Source organism: Watersipora subatra, chromosome 4, assembly GCF_963576615.1.
Source record: "Watersipora subatra chromosome 4, tzWatSuba1.1, whole genome shotgun sequence".
Taxonomy (NCBI): domain Eukaryota; kingdom Metazoa; phylum Bryozoa; class Gymnolaemata; order Cheilostomatida; family Watersiporidae; genus Watersipora; species Watersipora subatra.
The window spans coordinates 51,899,604-51,905,603 of NC_088711.1; the positions used below are offsets into that span (position 1 = coordinate 51,899,604).

At 36.9% G+C, this 6,000-nt stretch overlaps 1 long non-coding RNA gene across 1 annotated transcript; it reads right to left on the reverse strand.

The window, feature by feature from the left end:
• Window positions 1–1,369: 1,369 nt before the first annotated feature.
• LOC137395068 (uncharacterized) lies at window positions 1,370–2,179 on the reverse strand. Its single transcript, XR_010978442.1, has 3 exons — window positions 1,895–2,179; window positions 1,659–1,775; window positions 1,370–1,462 (listed from the first exon to the last, which is right to left on the reverse strand). It is a non-coding gene; the product is annotated as an uncharacterized lncRNA (long non-coding RNA).
• Between the last annotated feature and the right edge of the window lie 3,821 nt (window positions 2,180–6,000).

Genomic DNA, 6,000 nt, shown 5'->3' on the forward strand with positions numbered 1-6,000 from the left:
ACGTTATTGTTCTGTCGATCACTACGACTGACTAGCACAAAAAATGGGCGTGGCCTAAACGCTCCTTGTTGGCACCAGAAACGCTCGTGTTGTTGAATGCACAGTTATCACTCTAGGGGGAGATAACTCTATGGTCAGAGCCGTATACGTTTCACAGAGTCCCGTGACCAAAAGCCGGAAACAAAAACGCTTGATTCCAAACAAACCCGATCGACATGCTGATCTCTAATGGAATATTCTTACCCATACCTGCCAACTCTCACGCATTGGGCATGAGACTCACGCAATCACCCCAAAGAAAAAATGAAAATGCGTGAGATTTTTGCCCCAATTTCAAAAAATTTATATATGCTATCATTGATACACCAATTGCCCCAAAACCAAATCTCACGCATTGCCCCACTCGTGGGTTGGCAGGTCTGTTCTTACCTCGCTCTCAACATCTCACTCTTTTGCATTTACTTTATTACAAAAAATAATTTGTAGTTTCTTGTAGGAAATTTTGTCCTTTTTCAAGTGGTGTATAATACAACTATCAATTTCAAAGCGACTGCTAATGGGAATAGTTTTTGTTGATTAATGTTGCGGCTTCTCCATTATAACTTATGTAAAAATAGTAGACGTGGCCTGATTGTTTGGAATCGAGCTCCCTCCCGTATACGCTTCTGTTGGTCTCGCCTCTGATTACGCCTCTGTGAAACCATACGACACTGGGTATAGCTAAATGGCAATTCTGGCTTTATGATTGGTCAGACACAAAAATAAACAAGACCATGTGAAAGAGCAGGGTTGAATGCACTGTAAACCACTGTTTACTAAAATAGTGACGGTGAGTCATATAATAGCGTGAAGCACGCTTAGCACGCTATTGTGAACAATGGAATTACCGCACGATTGTACATTCTGACGGCCGGGGTCACATATACTAAAGGTTATACAAAAGACATTTCGTTTATTATTGAGAAATAAATTAATATACTTTATTATAATATTGTTTTGTGAGGATCAGAATAAAAAGTAATACAGAAAGTAGATCAGCATACATGTAAATCATGGCATTTCAATCCCCATAAAAACTTCCATCAGAGTCATCATCGTCCTCGTCATCATCAGATACATCTAAGTCCTGGCATAGTGATACGGCTAGGTGCATATCCTAACAATAGAATAATTCAATGAATGAAATAGACAGATTGAGTTTTCTCGATCCAGCCAGGTAAATCATCGGTCATGGCATCAAATAATACAGGATGTTTTTGAAATCTGTCATTTTCTGCTATATGAAATGTTGTTGCTGACTGGCAAACAGTGATTGGCAAAAGCTTGATCACTATTGCGATACTGTTCTTCCCCAATTTAATTGTACGTACCTCAACTTCCTCAGAGAAGAAAACAGAGGATTTTTCGACCATGTTTTGAAGAAATATGGCCTCTTCTCCATTGCATGTATCAAGTTGCTGGACTGAAAATGAAGAGGACCAAATTAGCCAGAAATCTGAACTCAGAATTCAACTAAATACTTAAAAAAGTATCTTATGTTTCAACGTGATGTTGTAGACAATTTGTTATAGAATGGACCTGCTAAAAACAACTGAGACATCACTATTGATACTATATCATGTATATTAAGCACCTACAAACACGGATAAGAAACTCACCTATTGTTCTTATCATTGTATGCCTTTCCTGTTCTAGAATAGGGATTTCTTCTACAGTTCTCTGCCACAATTGATAGCTCTCCACTGCCTTAAGAACATCCTGTGAGAAGGTTATATCTGAAACATCAAAACGTGACATCAGCATGGCTTGCTAATATAGGGTTTTCATGTGTAAAAGTTGAACAAGGAATGTCTAGATTTGTTGCGGGGAATTGATATTTCATGAAAAAACTTACCTCCACGGACAACTGCCCATGGGAATAACCCTGACTTCAAACAGCTTTGCAGCTCTTCTGTTGTCGTTTCTGGATGGAGGTTGCTGTACTCTAAAGCCTTTTTCTTATAGCTGCAATGGTTTGCACGCAGACGCGATCTCAACTTCTGTGCAACTTTTCCACTCTCTGTTAATATAAACAGCAATTACATTCTCGATAACACAATACATAGAAAAATTTTAACTTTGATTTTTTTCAGAGAGATCACCTGACAAACCTACCTGACTTCTTAAGAACATCTTCTTGCCGCAGGATATTGACTCTGAGGTCTTCTAAGACACCTTGTATGTTATCTGGTTCTGAAAAATAATACAATATATCAATCACAACATTCTAATCATACATCTATATGTATACTTCTCAAAGTATGTATGTGTGTATTCCGGCTATAGCTACTATTAAAATTGCTATTATTAAAATAGCTACAGCTGGACAATGCTGACGCAACATCATGGCGTATGTCATTAGAAGCCTAACGCTTATTAGCAAGCTTAATGGAATTTTCCAGTGGCAGTGTGCCAGGCTAATAGCAAAGTGGCAGGTAGCTTGTCTTGACAAAATGTTGTTTTTTGTAGGGTTGTCCCCCATCGAGCGGGCGAGCAACAAAACAGCTTGTCAAAAGACGTACTGCACCTGATGCATCAGCTGCACTTATAGGGAGTTGTTCTCTTCCGTCTATGCGGCTTGGTGGCAATGCTATGTCGGTCGCTCCATTGGTAATCATAACCGATTTCGCGCAAAAAATTATGTAGAAAGAAATAAGATTACAACGTTTAACCAAAGACTGTTGGTTGTTTACAACTCTGTTGTAAACTTTAGCAGAATTTAAGAATAAAATAAATTGAAAATAAAATCCATAAGAACAAATAAAACTGACTGATACAAAAATAGAAATTAAACTGACTGAGTGCACAAATAATGACATGTTTAGTCTCTGTTGTTGCCTAAGTTCTCAAGTTCTACTAAAGTTTATCGCAGAGACTGGTCGCTAGTTAAGCGTTATAATCTTATTTCTTTCTACATAAATTTTTGCGCGAAATCAGTTATGATTACCAATGGAGCGACCGACATAACATTGCCACCAAGCCGCATAGACGGAAGAGAACAACTCCCTATAAGTGCAGCTGATACATCAGGTGCAGTACGTCTTGTGACAAGCTGTTGTGTTGCTCGCCCGCTCGACGGGGACAACTACGCAAAAACTACAGTTTGTCAAGACAGGCTAAGTGGCAGGCAACTCTCATCACTCCTCATTGTTTATAAGCTGATTTTTAATACCCGGGCAACGCCGGAGGCACAGCTAGTTGTTACTATAAACTACAATGAGCATCTTTCACCATGAAATGCATAATATTTTATGACAAACTCCCACGATGAGGACAATGAAATAATTGATTGTTTTACCAAAACGGAATCACAGGTTCAGTGCAGACAGACAGTTCTCACTAACCCAACAGTCGTGTTCCCTGTTCTGTTTACTGTTCAGAAAATTATATTTAATTGAATTTTATTCTTAATCCTTTTTTATTTACAAGAAAATAAAAATAGATATAACTCAAACTGAACTTTTTTCTATCTATTTTATATTCTTATCGTTGTTATGGATCACAGGCTCGTTCACAACAGGTAGAATATGTATGTGGGAATTTTAACAGAGTCTTGGTCTATAGCTAAATTTGTAACTTTATCTCTTGTTTGTTTGTAACCACTGTCTCTTGGTAGACCTAATCAAGTCTTGCCAGAGTTTTGCCTACAAACAGGGGGCTAGATCCTGCCCACTATGCTTGTTACCAGATGGGCTAGTCCAGCCACAGTCTAGCACCAAGTGCTATAGCAAATGGGCCTCTCCAGCCATGGTTTGCCAATTATTGAGTGGGGCGTGCGCGCCCACTGCTCAATAAAACTAGCGTTGGGGATGACGGGGACAATCCGTCCACTGCCCATCAAGTTATTCCTACTGCAGAAGTACCGCCTAGGTCCTGGCTATTATCTTTACTAACCTAGTCCTATAGTAATTTAGATGTTTGGTGCAACTCTAGACCATGTACATAAAGCAGTACAAAGCAAAATCTAATCTACTAAGTAGAGAGAGAGTTGGGAATTTTATGAGGTTCACACATATTCTGATTCTATTTTACAAGAGCAGCTGATCATACATGTATTATACATATCAATTTACTACGATTGGCTGGACTGCGTCATCAAACGATAGCCACTGATAAAACAAGAAAACAGATGCAGTATTGACTAATCAGGATTCAGTATTTCTATAAACAGCCAATCAGGAGAATGCTCAAAACAATATACAGTCAATTATAGGTACTTAAACAGGAAATACATGTGACGTTCTTTGCTTAGTAACGAGTACACAACGCGGCTAGCAAATAGCTTATCGTATATAGAGTTATAATGGTGATCTTCAAACGTTCGCAACTCGGCGGCCCTTGGTACCGTCGAATAGCTTAGTCTATGCTCTTCATTCACTATATAGGTTTGTATTTTTTTCTATAAGGCGATGTCTAAACACGGGCCTGTTTTAGCCCACTCACCGAGAGCGTTAGTAGAAAGTAAAAAGAAAGCCACTACATATAAAATATAATTAATTATGATTAAAGACGAGTATTAAATTTTGGCAATAAGATTTTTAGAAGAAATAAAATACAAGATAAAATCCGAGATTAGTAGGCCTACTACTGAGAATAATAATAATATATATATATATATATATATATATATATATATATATATATATATATATATATATATATATATATATACACGAAGTACGAAACGGTACATCGTACTCCGAGTATCTTTTACTTGAATTATTAAAATTTGTAAATAAATAATTTTATTCATGATTTCGGTTGAGTCCATTAAAATCAAATACTAATTTCACTAGGCACGTCACCTTGTGACGTGTTAGAACATCAGCCTTTTCGTTCCTTAATCTCACGAAAAGACTGATGTTCTAACTCAATCCGAATGACAGAATATAAACCTCAAAAATTGTCAATCTAATACTCATACAATCTTTATTTTCAGGTATCATTCTGTATATATTATTATATTATCGTTACATTATTTTTACCACTGTAAAAATCTGTACAGGAACGATTACACTGTAGATTGTATTTATACAGTCTCAAATATTAACCTTTCATATTGGCTCAAAAAGGGCATTTTTCTGTTTTAGTATTATTTTTAATCAATAAAGAGATCATCATCATAGGCACGTCACACGACTTTTACTAAAAAGCGATTAATTTAAACTCCTACGTTTTATTCGTTAAAATCTAGCAATTGCCTACTGTTCTTATCAAACTTGTACCTACATTGATTATTTACTCAACAATTTATCAATCATATCTTGTCTCAGAATACTCCCTTTCTGTTGTAGTGTAGTTCACAGTAAGTTATTTAGTTTTCAGTTTTGTAATTTGTTAGAACCTTGCAACTCTAAGATAATAAGTATGAGCATGAAACGCGACCCCAAAACTACCTTCGTGTTAGACTCAAATCCATGACCAATTTAATATCCTTCCTATTTTAATACAGACCATACACAAGTCTATCACACTGTACTCCAATGTTTACGTAGTGACTAACTGCACTAATACCTGAGAGATCATTGTTTTATATGCGTTCTGATAGATTGAGGCTTACTACGTTATTAGTAGTATTCGCACTTGTATGGCGTATGGCGCCTTACAGTGCCTCGCGTTGCGCGTTCACAACTCGAGTTGTGAACACGCAACGCGACTTTTCAAAAGTAAGGTGCAATATATCGGTATTACGGTAGCATAACCGTAGATCTAATTATATTAACAATGGTATATCAATAGGCACCCGTTAGCTAATAGAAATTAAACTATGTATGTACTGTAAAACTAAAACTAACAACGAATTATTAGAATTATACTGTGCCGAGTTTGCAACTCGAGTTGTACAACTCGAGTTGCACAACTCGAGTTGTACAACTCGAGTTTGTAAATATAACTCGAGTTGTACAACTCGAGTTCATCAAAACCCAAGCCGAGTTCTTTCAACAGCAACTCGAGTTCAAC